Below are 15,782 nucleotides of genomic sequence, written 5' to 3'. Positions count from 1 at the left end.
CTGTGCCCGGCCATGCATTTATTAACCCAGAAGATGACAGTTGATATTTCCCATTTGTTAATATGCATGGAAATAAAACCTACAAATGTGAGACCATGAAATAAATGATTCAAGAAAGCTGGGAAGGATGATATTAGGGTTTAAACTGTGCTCTCCCAAAAGATATGCTGAATCCTAACACTTAGTACCCCAGAATGTGACCTTACTTAGAAATAGGGTCACTGTAGGCCGGGCGCGTAGCTCACACCTGTAATCCCAGCACTTTGGGAGGCCGAGGCAGGCAGATCACGAGGTCGGGAGATCGAGACCATCATGGCTAACACGGTGAAACCCCATCTCTACGAAAAATACAAAAAATTAGCCGGGCATGGTGGCGGGCACCTGTAGTCCCAGCTACTTGGGAGGCTGAGGCAGGAGAATGGCGTGAACCTGGGAGGCAAAGCTTGCAGTGAGCCTAGATCATGCCAGTGCACTCCAGCCTGGGTGACAGAGCAAGACTCCATCTCAAAAAAAAAAAAAAAAAAGGAAAATAAAAGAAACAGGGTTACTGTAGAAGTAATTAGTTAAGATGAGGTCACACTGGAGTAGAGTAAGCTCTTAATCCAATGTGACTCATGTCTTTATAAGAAGGGAGATGGTGTGAAGAGAGACACACACAGGGAGAAGGCCACATAGTGATGGTGGCAGAGATTGGAGTGACACAGCTGCAAGCCAAGGAACATGGAGGATTGATGGCCACCACTGGGCAGAGGTAAGAGACGATTCTACTGAGAGTCTCAGGGAGAAGAGCCCTACTGACAACTTGATTTCAGACTTCTAGCTTCCAGAACAAAGAAAATAAATTTCTGCTGTTTTAAGCCACCGATTTTATGGTATGTTGTTACGGTAGGCTTAGGAAATGAATACAGGTGGTAACTCCAATTGAAGCCTAAATCTGAATAAGTAAAAATAGCAATGCTGGGGTGGGGAGGTAGGAGGGTTACCTGTCACTGCTGTCTAGTGCTGGCCAGCTTTGAACTCTGTCGCTAAATAATTAGTTTTGCTTAAAATCAGGGTCACTGGAAAATTAAAACATTGATTTTTGTTTTTGTCCGTTGTCTTATGGCTTTTGACAGATGTCACTTTGTCCTGGGTCCATAGGATATGTGGAAGCTGCTCTCACTTAATTTTTTTTTTTTTTTTTTTTTTTGAGACAGGGTCTCACTCTGTCACCCAGGCTGGAGTACAGTGGCACAATCTCGGATCACTACAACCTCCGCCTCCCAGGTTCAAGTGATTCTGTCACCTCTGCCTCCCAAGTAGCTGGGACCACAGGTGCACACTACTATGCCTGGCTAAATTTTTGTGGAGACAGGGTTTTGCCATGTTGTCCAGGCTGGTCTTGAACTCTTGGCCTCAAGCAATCTGCCTGCCTCGACCTCCAAAGTACTGAGATTACAGGTGTGAGCCACTGTGCCCAGACCCTGCTCTCACTTAAATTAGAGATAGAACTATTGCAATTCTGTCTTCTGAAATAAAGCTTTCTAAGATTGAGAGTGGATCAAGTTAGATTTTTATTGTGGTAAGAGATGAGCAAACTTTCTTTCTTTGTAAGGCTTGAGCCTGTTAAAGTACAATAGAAATTAGAATGTGAAGATTCTTAAACCGGCCCCAAAAGAGGCTTCAACCTTTTTGATTGAAACAATATATGTCTAGAGTCTATGTGTTCCTGGAGGATTCATATGAACATATAAAGGGTGACAAGGGAAAGAAGCAACTTTCAAATTAGATGAGATAATACACCTTCAGATGTAATTAGAAAGTAAAGCCCATATAGTTCCTTAAACTGTATAGATCTCCTATTTTCAGTAGCTTCAAGAGGCTATCAAGTACATAATAATCTAACATAAGAAAGCTCAAAACCCTCCCAGAAAAAAAGGAAGGAAATCTAGCCAAAATTTTATTTTCTTCTTATTATTTTTTGAGATGGGGTCTTACTCTGTCACCCAGGCTGGAGTGCAGTGGCATGATCACAGCTCACTGCAGTCTCGACCTCCCAGGCTCAAGCGATCCTCCCACTTCAGCCTCCTGAGTAGCTGAGACTACAAGTGCCCCACCAAGGCCAGCTAATTTTTGCATTTTTAATAGATATGAGGTTTTGCCATGTCTGGTGCCATGGCTGGTCTCAAAATCCTTAGCTCAAATGATCTGCCCGCTTCAGTCTCCCAAAGTGCTGCTGGGATTACCAGCATGAGCCACCATGCCCAGCCAAAAATATAGGCAAAACTTTAAATGCATGAACGCTTTAAGAAAAGTCATTCAGGTTGGAAGAAAATGAAAATAAAATTATAGGCTTAACATTAACCAGATTTTCAAAAGAGTTGAGATTTACATTATTCTTCAGAGGACTGAATCTTAGAGTGGTTTTCTTTTAGAGAAAGTTGCCTTCTGGTGTATGTGTGGGGGTGGTGGTGATATAAGTAGCCTTTAATTAAAGGGAGAATGGTACACTCTATGTTATAGGATGAATTGTGTTGCCCCAAAATTTGTATGTTGAATCCCTAACCCTCACTACCTCAAAATGTGAATACATTTAGAGATGGAACCTTTAAAGAGGTAATTAAAGCTAACTAAGGTCATAAGAGTGGGGCCCTAATTCAATACAATCAGTGTTCTCCTAAGAAGAGGAAGAGACACCAGGGAAGCACATGTATACGAAGTGGAGACCATGTGAGGGCACAGTAAGAAAGCAGCAACTGCAAGCCAAAAAGAGAGGCCTCAGAAGAAACAACATCTGCTGACACCTTGATCTTGGACTTCCAGCCTCTAGAACTGTGAGAAAATGAATTCGTGTTGTTTAAGCCATCCGGTCTTATATTTTGTTATGGCAGCCCTAGCAAACTAATTCTGCAAGAATTTTAAAATGTATAATTATATGAACAAAACTAAGCAATCAATAAAAATGTAAACAGCCTTCCATCTTCCTACTATAAATCACTTTGGAAGATAAAAGGGAAACTTAATTTGGGTGGAATGACCTTGGTGTCCTTGATGAGTTTCAAGATAAAGAAGAAGACTATTGTATTAGTCTGTTTTCACATTGCTATAAAGAACTACCTAAGACTAGGTAATTTATAAAGAAAAGAGGTTGAATTGGCTCATGGTACCACAGGCTGCGCAGGAAGCATGGCTGGGGAGACCTCAGGAAACTTACAATCATGGCAGAAGGTGTAAGGGAAGCCAGCACATCCTACATGGCTGGAGCAGGATGAAGAGAGGGAAGGGGGAGGTGCTACACATTTTTAAACAACTAGATCTCAGGACAACTCACCCATTATAATGAGAACAGCATGGGGGAAATCCACCCCCTTGATCTAATCACCTCCCACGATGTCCGTTCTCCGACACTAGGGATTACAATATGACATGAGGTTTGTGTGGGGACACAGTCCCAAACCATATTAGTTATGCAAGCCCTTTTGCACTAAGACTTTCAATCAAGATTCTGAGTGTTGTTTAAGATTTTAAAAAAACATTTTAAGTTCATGGGTATAAGTGCAGGTTTGTTACACAGGTAAACTTGTGCCATGGGGGTTTGTTTTACGGATTATTTCATCACCCAGGTATTAAGCCTAGTACCCATTAGTTATTTTTCTTGATCCTCTCCCTCCTCCTACCCTCCCACCCTCCAAAAGGCCCCAGTGTGTGTTCCACTCTATGTTCCACTCCTGAGTTGTTCCACTCCCCAGTTGTTCCACTCTATGTGTCCATGTGTTCTCATCATTTAGCTCCCACTTGTAAGTGAGAACATGTGGTATTTGGTTTTCTATTCCTGTGTTAGTTTCCTAAGGATAATGGCCTCCAGCTCCATCCATGTCCCTGCAAAGGACATGATCTCATTCATTGTTATGGCTGCATAGTATTCCATGATATGTACCACATTTTCTTTATCCAGTCTGTTACTGATGAGCATTTAGGTTGATTCCATGTCTTCACTATTGTGAGTGGTGCTGCAATGAACATACGTGTGTGTGTCTGTATAATAGAATGATCTACATTCCTTTGGGTATATACCCAGTAAGAGGATTGCTGGGTTGAATGGTATTTCTGTTTTTATGTCTTTGAGGAATCACCACACTGTCTTCCACAATGGCTGAATTTACACTACCACCAACAGTGTATAAGTGTTCCTTTTTCTCCACAACCTCACCAGCATCTGTTATTTTTTGACTTTTTAATAATGGCCATTCTGACTGGTGTTAGATGATAGCTCATTGTGGTTTTGATTTGCATTTCTCTAATGATCAGTGATGTAGAGCTTTTTTCATATGATTGTTGGCTGAATGTATGTCTTCAGAATGTTTTAAACATTTTTTATTTTTGATAATTTCAAACTTATGGAAAAGTCATAAGAATACTACAAAAAACTCCTATTCATTCTCCCCACAAAACATTATATACATTTGTTTTACCATTCTCACTTTCTTTCTCACTCTGCCTGCCTGTCTGTCTATCTATCTATCTATCTATCTAGAATTTTTGGGGAACCGTTTGAAAGTAAGTTGCCCCATTATCCTAAACATTTCACCGTGTAATTCCCAAACACCAAGGACACACTCCTATATAATCACAGTGCTGTCGTCACTACCAGGAAATTAACATGGATTTATACGATACTGACATTTAATCTACACACCCCCAGTGACAGTTTGTCAACTCTTCCAATAGTGGTCCCAATAATTTTCCCAATAATCCCTCAAATTGGGGTTAAACATGCAAGAATTTTCTCAGGAGAAACACCTGTGAAAGGAAAGGAGAAAGAGCCAGGAAATGCTGGGGGAACTGTCAGATCACATTATAAGTCTGACCCTGAGTGAAGGAGAGAGGAAGGAAGGTCGGGTAGAAGCTTCCTAGACCAAAGTGCTTTATCAAAAAGGTTTGGCAAGGCCATCAGGGAGTCCCCAAGCCGAAGTTGGCCATCAGAGGAGTCCCACGTCTCCCAGAATGGGCCTGTCTTAGTGTCCATGCTGTGCTTGGTCACTGGCTGGAGCAGCCTGTGGGAAGTGTGGCCTCGGCACAAAAGCAGGATGAGTTTCAGAGAACAGCAGTTGGGGCCCTTGGCTGTATAAGCTCTCCATAATTGGAAGTCTGTCAGGTGCATTCTCACACCACAGCAGTCCACTTCTTATTTATTTATTTATTTGAGACAAAGTCTCACTCTGTCACCCAGGCTGGAGTGTAGGGGCACTATCTTGGCTCACTGCAACCTCCACCTCAAGCGATTCTCCTGCCTCAGCCTCCCAAGTAGCTGGGATTACAGGCACATGCCACCATGCCCAGCTAGTTTTTGTATTTTTAGTAGACGCGGAGTTTTGTCATGTTGTCCTGACTGGTCTCGAACTCCTGGGCTCAGGCGATCCACCCACCTCAGCTTCCCAAAGTGCTGGGATTACAGGTGTGAGCCACTGTGCCTGGCCCACTGCCATCCACTTCTGTGTGTACTGACCAATTCCTCCATGCAGCCCCTGCATGGCCCCTGTAGGCCATTCCTCCCGAGGGGAAATCAGAAGTGAGAGGTTAGTGGGATGAACTGCAGGCCCTGTCACTACAATGGATCTCAGGGCTGCAACTGGTTCTCATCTCCACTCCTCCACTATCCATTCTAAACACCTCTCACCCTCAGCTCTCACCTCTGCAGGTCTTGGTGACTTGCTTACCCAGGGGTATGGCCAGAACCCTCATTCCTAAGTGGTTTGAACCTTTGGCAATTATACCTTTATTGGTTTGGAGTTACTGCATGTATCTGTTCACCCTTACAGCAGGGCATCAGAGTATCAGAAGGCACTCAAGTAGATCGCTTGGGATTCACACATATTCCTTCCTGCCCCAATTGTGTGAAAACGGCCTTGCCCTCTTCTGCTGAGCAGGATCCATGATCCCTGCCAGTCTGGTGACTTTTTACACATGAGGAGAACAAAGTGCCCCTTCAGCAGCTAGTACTTATAGCTCAGTGGGATGCTCACTGTGTCCCCTGGAAAGTGTGCATCCCCTTTGGGGTTCAGGACCTAGAGGGACAGGAAGCACAAAATACCCCAGTGGGTCCTTGGAAGTGATGGTAAGTGGGGCCACTCCTGTTTCTCCCCTTTGGCTTCTCGACCTTGTATCCTTCCTCGTGGGGATATGGCACCATCGAGGAGTCTATGATTTAATAAATATACTGTCTCCTGAAGGATGGCACCCCATCTTTTTAGAGTGTGTTCTTTGAGCTGCCATTCAGTTGTACACTTACAAGGCTGTTCCAGGATTCTATGAGGCTGTCAGCCTTGGGTGATATGGTATGTGACACAGACAGTGATCTCATGATCGCAGGCCTACCTCCTTTGCTGTGAAGAGAGTCTCCTGGTAGGATGCTGTGGTATGTGGGATTCCATGCCTATGGATTAGACATTCCACAAACTCCCAGAGAGTGGTGCCAGCTGAGGCTCTGTGGGAAGGAAGGGCAAGCCATTTCTGGAATAGGTATCTGTCTCTGTGAGTTCGGACTGCTGGCCCTTCCAGTGTGGAAGGGGGTTGATGCAGTTAACTTGCCACCATGTGGCTGTTTGGTCTCTTTGAAGACTAGTGCCACTTTGGGAGTTCAGTGTTGGTCTCTGTTCCTGACAAGTTGGACATTCAGAGGCAGCAGTGGCTACACTGGCTTTGGCAAGTAGGAATCCATTCTATTGGGCCCATATGTAGCCATCTCTGCCACCATGGCCACTCTGTTCATGTGCCTATTGTGCCAGTTCTGGAGTAGCTGATGACAAAGGCTGGCTGATGTTAACTGGCTGAGTCATTTTGTCTACTTGGCTGCTCAGTGCCTCTTACATGGTAGATGCTCTCTGTTGAGCATTAACATGTGATACAAAATGTTCATACATTATATCCACTTCCATATGTCCATCTACATGCTTCTAGAGTCTACCCAGAGCTCCTTGTCTCTGATTTTCCAGTTATTTTCTTTAAAGGCTCTGACCAGGCAGCCAGACCATTGGCCACTTCCCAAACATATATATTTCTTTTTTTTTCTATTTGTGACTCTTAGGGATGTAGTGTTTTTTTATTATTATTATTTTTATTATACTTTAAGTTCTGGGGTACATGTGCAGAACGTGCAGTTTTGTTACATAGGTTTACACATGCCATAATGGTTTGCTGCACCCATCAACCGGTCACCTACATTAGGTATTTTTCCTAATGCTATCCCTCCCCTAGCCCCCAACCCCCTGACAGGCCCCAGTGTGTGATTCTCCCCTCCCTGTGTCCATGTGTTCTCATTGTTCAACTCCCACTTATGAGTGAGAACATGTGGTGTTTGGTTTTGTGTCCTTGTGATAGTTTACTGAGAATGATGGTTTCCAGCTTCATCTACGTCCCTGCAAAAGACGTGAAATCATCCTTTTTTATGGCTGCATAGTATTCCATGGTGTATATGTGCCACATTTTCTTAATCGAGTCTATCATTGATGGACATTGGGTTGGTTTCAGGTCTTTGCTATTGTGAATAGTGCTGCAATAAACATACGTGTGCATGTGTCTTTATAGTAGAATGATTTATAATCCTTTGGGTATATACCCAGTAATGGGATTGCTGGGTCAAATATATTTCTAGATCTAGATCCTTGAGGAATCGCCACACTGTCTTCCATAATGGTTGAACTATTTTACGCTCCCACCAACAGTGTAAAAGCATTCCTATTTCTCCACATCCTCTCCAGCATCTGTTGTTTCCTGGCTTTTTAATGATCACCATTCTAACTGGTATGATATGGGATCTCATTGTGGTTTTGATTTGCATTTCTCTAATGACCAGTGATGATAAGCATTTTTTCATGTTCGTTGGCTGCATAAATGTCTTCTTTTGAGAAATGTCTGTTCATATCCTTTGCCCACTTTTTGACGGGATTGGTTTTTTTTTTCTTGTAAATTTGTTTAAGTTCTTTGTAGATTCTGGATATTAGCCCTTTGTCAGATGGGTAGATTGCAAAAATTTTCTCCCATTCTCTAGGTTGCCTGTTCCCTCTGATGATAGTTTCTTTTGTGTACCCCAAGGATATATATTTCTTCTCCTTCTCCTTCTTCTTCTTTTTAAAAAAAGAGACAGTGTCTTGCTGTGTCACCTAGGCTGGAGTGCAGCGGTGCCATCATAGTTCACTGTAACTTCAAACTCCCAGGCTCAGGTGATCCTCCTGCCTCAGTCGCCGAAGAAGCTGTGACTACAGGTGCACACCCCTACACTCAGCTTATTTATTCTTACTTCAGGCCACTTCTCCTTCCACACAAAGTGAATAATCAGGTGCATGATTCAGAGCTCTGCCTACTGAGAAAATCTTCCCTCTTCACTGTCTTTCAGGACTACTCCCTACAGCATGTGGCTATAACACAGCCACAGTTCATTTCTGGTCTGCACGCACATACTAAGCTAACCCATCTGTAAGCTATGCTTGAGGTTTTTTTTCTCTTTCACTTGGTTGTATGGGCACCTCTCTAGCTCCTGTAGAGAAATAGGTGCAAACTAGTGCAAGTGTGGTGAGTGACATAGGGGAGTATAGGAGAGTCTGGACTACCTGCTCCTGCAGCTTGATTGTGTCCTTTGCTCCTGCTCAAGTTCCATTCTGGATTTCCACATTAACATGTTCTGCTTCTGGGCCCATCCAACTTGGGGACTTGTTAGGTCCAACAGAATCCAGCTTATCATGGACAGTTTCAGATGCATGGTTATCTGGTGTCCCAAGGATAAGTGTTCAGTCTCTATCAGGATCCACTAACATGCAAGTGCTATTTCTCAAATGGCATATAATTCTCTGCTGTGGATGTCACGGCCTTGTTCCAGAATCCCAGGTGCCTGCCTTGGGATTCTCCCTCTGGGGCTTGCCATGATCCCCATACTGCATTGTCCAACTATTGCCAGATAGAATGCCACAGGCTGTCAGATTGTAAGGTGCAAGTTGCAGGGTGTGATTGCACCATGTACTGCAGTACTGCTGCAGTACTTCCTGCTCTAGGCCCCTTGAAGCATGCAGCTCTACGTGTCACCTGATTTATGGTCCAGAGTAGTATTTTTGGTATGGAGTATATTGCCTGTAGAAGTTAAATAGTCCTGCCAGATGCTATGCTTTCTTCTTTGTGGTAGGGAATGCAAGATACAGAAATCTGTCCTTTACTATGGAGGGGACACCTAGTGCAACTCTTACTGCTGAATCCCTTAAAAATTTCACAGGAGTGGCTGGTTCCTGAAATCTTAACATGGTTTATCTCCAGTCCTCTGGAATGTGTACATCTTACCAAGGCCCCTAGAGCCACCACTTGTTCATCTGTTCAGAAGCATTATGTCAAAGTAATGGGTCCATGTGGTGTTCTCTGGGCTGTCCAGATGGTGCAGATTTCTTTGTACTATATTATGACTGAAAGCAAGAGTTAAAATAACCCTGGAGCAAAATGTAACTGAATATTTTTGTCCGTTCCACATGAATGTGAACTGTTTCTGATCTTCTTTTCAATTGGAATGGAAGAGAATGCATTCGCCAAATCAGTGCTCACATACTTTTCACCTGAAGGCTTACTAACGTTGATCTAGATGACACCAAATAGCAGCCAGAATCAGAGTTACTCCTTGGTTAAGCCTGTGGTAGTCTATAGTCATTCTTCAGGATCTTGCCAATTTCTTCAGGGGCTAGGCTAACAAATTAAATAAAAATATAACGGGAACTGCCTTCCCTGCATCCCTTAGTTGTTTAATGGTGGCACGCATCTCTTACACTATGAAACTGATTTTTATTTATCATCTTGGCTGAGTTGTGGGCAGCTTCAGAGGTTTCCATTTGGCCGTCCCCACTATAATAGTTATGCTTTACAGACCAGGGCCTAATGTTGGGGATATTCCAACTATGCACTTGGCTGTTTGGGAAATCATCCACAGACCAAATGAACCACTGTGAGTCAGATTTCAGACAGAACTCCATTCATTACCTTGTCCCATTGTAACAGGCACTGATGATATTTCAGGTTTCTGGGTATCAGTGTTAACTCACATCCCATATTCAACAGCCCTTGAAATGTCTGGTTATTTCCTTTCCCCAGCATATGGTCACATGAGTAAATGCCCATAGGTACCTTTGGGGAAGAGCTGGAGGAATTGTCATGGCATATATTTGCCATGGCATTGTAAGATTCTTCCTCCTGGGGACCCATCACTTCAGCCAGTGGGTTCCAGATCTGCAAATTGACTTGAGTTTGAGAACTAAACAAGAAGTTGTGGCTTTTTACTGGGGGCAATCACCCATAGCTTCCTGCTCCTTTATTCTTGCTCTTCGTGGGTTATGGATGTTAAGTAACATTCTTATTGGCTGCCTGTCTATTTTGCCTCTAAGGACATCATTCTCCATTAATCATCTCCACAACTCCCTGTGGCTCCAGTCCCGGTGGCTGTCTGACTAACCATGCCAGTTACTGTGGTAATTGTGACCTCCTAGCTTCTATTATTTGAGGGCTCCCATCATGCATTCCCATGGGTGTTAATGAGCCCAGCTTTGAGACTGCCTCACCTACCATCCTCTTTGGCATGCAGTGGACAGCCATCACTGGACTTCTTTGATGCAGGTGCCCCTCTCACCAATGCTTTCTGGCAGTCTTGGTGAGTGGTGTGTAATCTGGGACATGTCATAGAACAAAATCCTCTAGCTGCATTACTTCTGGTCTTACCTAATATATCCATTCCTTCATGCTCATTTCCCTCAAACTCTTTATTTCTTCCTCTACCATATGTCAGGGGAATTTGGGCATTTCCATGTTGCTGAGAGTTGGGAGTCAATGAAAGATGAGAGAGCTGTCAGACAATGATGCAAGTCTGATCCTGTGTGGAGGAGAGGGGGAAAAGATTGGGTGGAAGTATGCCAGATATTTACTCTAAGTCAAGCAAAAGTTGGCCATTAGAGGCATCCTTTGTCTCCTAGGAGAAGGCCTGCCCTCCTGTCCTTGCCATACTCAGTCATCAGCTGGGAGCAGCCCATGGAAGCATGGCCTTCACACAAATGTGCAATGGATTTCAAAGTGAGGCAGCTGGGGTGCTTTGTGAATTAAGCTCCAAGTTGAGGTCTTTGAAGTGCATTCTCACAATTGCCAGAGTGTCCTTTATAGCAAAAAGAATTTTTTTTCTAGTCTGAGCTACAGCCTAGGATTACATGGTGACTTTGTCTTGTCTTTTTAGTGTTCTTCAATCTAGAACAGTCTTTCCATTTGGGTTTGGGTTTAATGTTTTCTTTTCTTTTTACTTTGAGACAGGGTCTTGCTATATTGCCCAGGCTGGTCTTGAACTCCTGGCCTCAAGCAATCCTCCTGCCTCAAACTCCCAAGTAGCTCGGACTACAGGTAGGCACCATTGAACCCTCTAATGTTTCCTTATAGTTACATTCTATTGTGCTGTTTTGTTTTGTTTTATTGGATCAGGAATACATAAGAAGTAAAAATTGTTCTTTTAGTGGCATGCAATTTAATTTGTCCTGTTACTAATGATGTTAACTTTGATCACTTGGTTGAGGTGATATATTCCAGGATTCTCTGGAAAATTAGTGTCTTTTTCCTTTGTAATAAATAAAGCATCTTGTGGGGATACGCTTTGAGACTCTGTAATTACCCTCAGTGTGCTAAAGATCTGAGGGGATATAGAGAGAAAATTCTGAGTCACACTTTCATTTCATGTAGCTGAAAAAGCAACTTAAACATTGGACTTGACTGAAATTAAGCTTGGACTTAACTGAGCTCCTTCAGGAAAAGCTTAATTACTTACTGAGACAGGAAAATCATCAGGACACTCTCGGATCTCAGTGTGGGTACTGGGAGTGCCAGAGAACCAAGATTCTCCCTCCCACTCTCTCTGATGTGTGTGATTCATATGAACGTTGATAAAGGATGTATCATCCCTCCTTCAAGTAAACTTGTTCTGACAAAATTTCACCACACTTTGTCAAATGGCAAACATTGTTCCTAAGAAACATCATATACGTGTTTATGCAAATTTTGTTTTTTAAACTTTTTATCAAGAAAAGAAAAAAAGTGGAAAATATGTTTTTGCCTGAAAAGTGAATATTATAAACAAGTAGCTTGGGTTTGAAAGATAGTCTGTGGAAACACAGATAAGGCTCTATGCTAAGATGGCTTGCTGCTATAATCCTCAGTCCCCTAGTAAAAGTTTCTGCAAAAAGCTTGGCCAGCCATGATGCCATTGAGCATTGACCCCCATAATCAATCTCCCTGTGACTCTCACGGAGAATGCTGAAGCAAATTTTCTGTAGTGAGGGATCTGTAGACCATGGCATGCAGCCTCCAGTCTCACTGTGCAGACTGGGGACAGTGACACAGGTCATTGACACACGGCTGACCTAGGCAGTGATTCTCCCTACACTAATACAGTGATTCTTTCTGTGAGAGACTGCCTGCCCTTAATAAGATAACATGCCCCTTTGGCCGGGCACAGTGGCTCACGCCTGTAATCCCAGCACTTTGGGAGGCCGAGGCGGGCGGAACATGAGGTCAGGAGATTGAGACCATCCTGGCTAACACAGTGAAACCCAGTCTCTACTAAAAATACAAAAAAAAAAAAAAAATAGCTGGGCGTGGTAGCGGGCACCTGTAGTCCCAGCTACTCAGGAGGCTGAGGCAGGAGAATGGCATGAACCTGGGAGGTAGAGCTTGCAGTGAGCCAAGATCGAGCCACTGCTCTCCAGCCTGGGTGACAAAGCGAGATTCCGCCTCAAAAAAAAAAAAAAAAAAAAAAAAGAATAACCTGCCCCTTTAACCTACCAACTCTCTTCTCCTGTTTAGTTTGTTGAAGCAAAAACAATGTAAATATTGCATTAACCAAGTGTGTGTATGAGAGAGAGAGAGGAGAGAGAGAGAGAGAATGAGCAGTTATGGCTCTTGGCATTTTTTACTGGACAAGGCAAACCTAAAGATTTTACTTTTAAACTTGAATTAATGCTGAGAGTAAGTCACATCTGCCCTCACTTCCCTCCCACTCCACACAAACATGCATACCACTGGAAAGGCAACATTTTATCAAAGGCATTTGGCATTTTTCCTCTCTTATGACCCTCTAGAAGCTTGAGAATGTGGGAGAGAAGGGCTGGAACCAGAAATGGAGAAGTAGTGCTGGAACAATAATGACCTGAAAGCCAGTGGAACTGAGGTCTCCTGCAGGAACTTTTGGGGAGGCCTGGATACTTTGGAGACCAATGGGTATGGATGGAAAGAAGAGCAGAAATGATTCAGCTCATAAAGCAGTGAAAAGGAATGATCTAAGTACACGAACAAATCTTTAGAGCAAAATGTTAAAGTGTGGGAGCAAGTTCTACAGAACACATACAATATGATACTTTTTTTTTTTTTTTTTAAAGAGACAGGGTCTCACTCTATTGCCCATGCAGGGGTGCAGTGGCACAATCAGAGCTCATAGCATCCTTCAACTCCTGGGCTCAAGCCATCTTCCCACTTCAGCCTCCTGAGTAGCTGGGACTTCATAGGCAGGCACCACCACACCCAGCTAATTTAAAACAATTTTTTTGGCTGGGCGCGGGGGCTCACACCTGTAATTCCAGCACTTTGGAAAGCTGAGGCAGGCAGATCACGAGGTCAAGAGTTCGTAGACCAGCATGGCCAATATGGTGAAACCTCATCTCTACTAAAAATACAAAAATCAGCTGGGCGTGGTGGGATGTGCCTGTAGTCCCAGCTACTTGGGAGGCCGAGGCAGGAGAATTGCTTGAACCCCGGAGGCTGACATTGCAGCAAGCTGAGATTGCGCCACTGCACTTCAGCCTGAGTGACACAGAAAGACTCCGTCTCAAACAAACAAACAAACAAACAAACAAACAATTTTTTTTTGTAGAGATAGGGTCTTGCTATGTTGCCCAGGCTGGTCTCAAACTCTGGGCCTCAAGCCGTCTTCCCTCTCAGCCTTCCGAAGTGCTGGAATTACAGTCGTGAGTAACTGCACCTGGCCAACATGATGCCATTTACATGCAGCTTAAACGCATATACATGTGTTGAATCAGTGTCATGTGTTGATGAGGGACATAAACACATGTACTAAAAGTATAAACAGTTGCATGGGAATTAGTAACTTCAAATTCATAAAATTGTACTGGCTATCAGGTGAGTAGGGGACAAGTGGAATGAGGGAATGAGACCAGCTGGGTACCCAAATATTGCTAATGTTATTGCTTAAGCTGTGTGGTGAATACACAGGTGTTCAATTTACTATTATTTCGCACTTTCCGTGTACTTTAGCTATTTGACAATACATTTAAAAACCGAAAACTTATCCCATAATCCCAGGCTCCAGAGGTGATAGTAGATGGTGTTTTCCAGACCTTTCCCTCTGCCTTGATTTTCTGTTAACTGGCCACCATCCTTGTCTCCTCGCGCTGCCGGTCGCTGCAGAACCCCTGCGCGGAGGGACTGCCAGTTCCCAGGAAGGTGCAGGACAGCTGGAGCCTCTTCTTCTCTGGGCAGGGATTTAAATGTTCTTGGGTAGCCTCGCCAGAGACCTGTGCGGCCCTACAGTGACCTTCTTTCCAGCCACTTTCCCATAAGCTCAAAGCTTTGGATTCTGTCACTTGCAAAGGGTCAGGCCTGATCCCTTGCGGGTTCTTGAGAAGTGAGTAAGACTTCCAGCGCCCCGGCCCAGACTGCGACGACCCAGTCTGCGCCTGGCGCAGGCTCCATAGACGGCTTTTCCTCAGCTCTGTCCACTGAGACCTCGAGCCCTTGAGCAGAAGATGGGAGAGAGAGGGTCTTGCTGGGCGGGCTCCAGAAGTCCTCCTGGCTCTGGGCGCAGGAGTTGGAAGAGAAGAGATAGAGAAACATCTACTCACCAGAATTGTAAACTGGAAGAAGGGTAGAGGAAAGGTGCCTAGAGAGGGCAGTTGGAATCAGGATTGGGCTGAATACTCTAGGAGTCCCCAAGTGCTACTTCTATCCGCTGGGAGCACGGGTTCGAATCTGCCCCCAGGCAGCCCGCTCCTGGTTCTCTTGTCCCCCTGTGCTGCGGCGGGGCCCACTTCGGCCCTCGGGTTCCCCGCACAGGCCACACAGGGCAGCAGCGCGCGCCGCACCCACGGGCAGTTCGAGAGGGCCGCGCGTGGCGGAGCCAGGCCCTTCGCCAGCGCCCAGTACAAATTTAGTACTAGAATTAAGAGAAACACACTGAAATCTGACAGCCCCGCCTAAGACCCGGGCGTGAGGAAGTCTGCGGTGGGTGATGAATACAAAGAACAGTTTCTCTTTCCTGTCAGTAAAACGCTGTTTCCAGAGCCTGCCAGGTTTCGCCCCAGTGGCCACACCTATGCCTGGCAGGTGCTGGTCCGAGCCCCTAGCGCCAGCAAAAGAAAGGAGGCGGACGCAACATTCTTGAATTACTAGGAGAAGGAGGGAGGCTTTCCCTTCCCCCCAGTGCCCCATGTACCAACGCGTCTCGCCATACCCCTTGCCCCTCTTCCAGCAGCTGACGGACTAATTCGAGTAGGAATCGAAAGATTTGGAGGCGCCGGGGGGGAAACCTGCGGAGCGCTCTCCGAGCCTGTGGCGTCCCAGGAAGACTCCGAGCGGGGCCAGGGAAGTTCTCTGGAGGACATGGGGTGGATACCCAGGTCTCCTTCCCTGGGTGAAATAAGAACTGAAAATCTAAAAATAAAATAAATAAAATAAAATAGAAAACACAGAGAAGCAACAAAAAAGCGCTTCCCCTCCTCAGTTCTCCCCAGTCCACC

This window comes from Gorilla gorilla, chromosome 4 (assembly GCF_029281585.2).
Source record: "Gorilla gorilla gorilla isolate KB3781 chromosome 4, NHGRI_mGorGor1-v2.1_pri, whole genome shotgun sequence".
NCBI classification, from domain to species: Eukaryota; Metazoa; Chordata; class Mammalia; order Primates; family Hominidae; genus Gorilla; species Gorilla gorilla.
Note: the sequence above shows the minus strand (reverse complement) of the source record.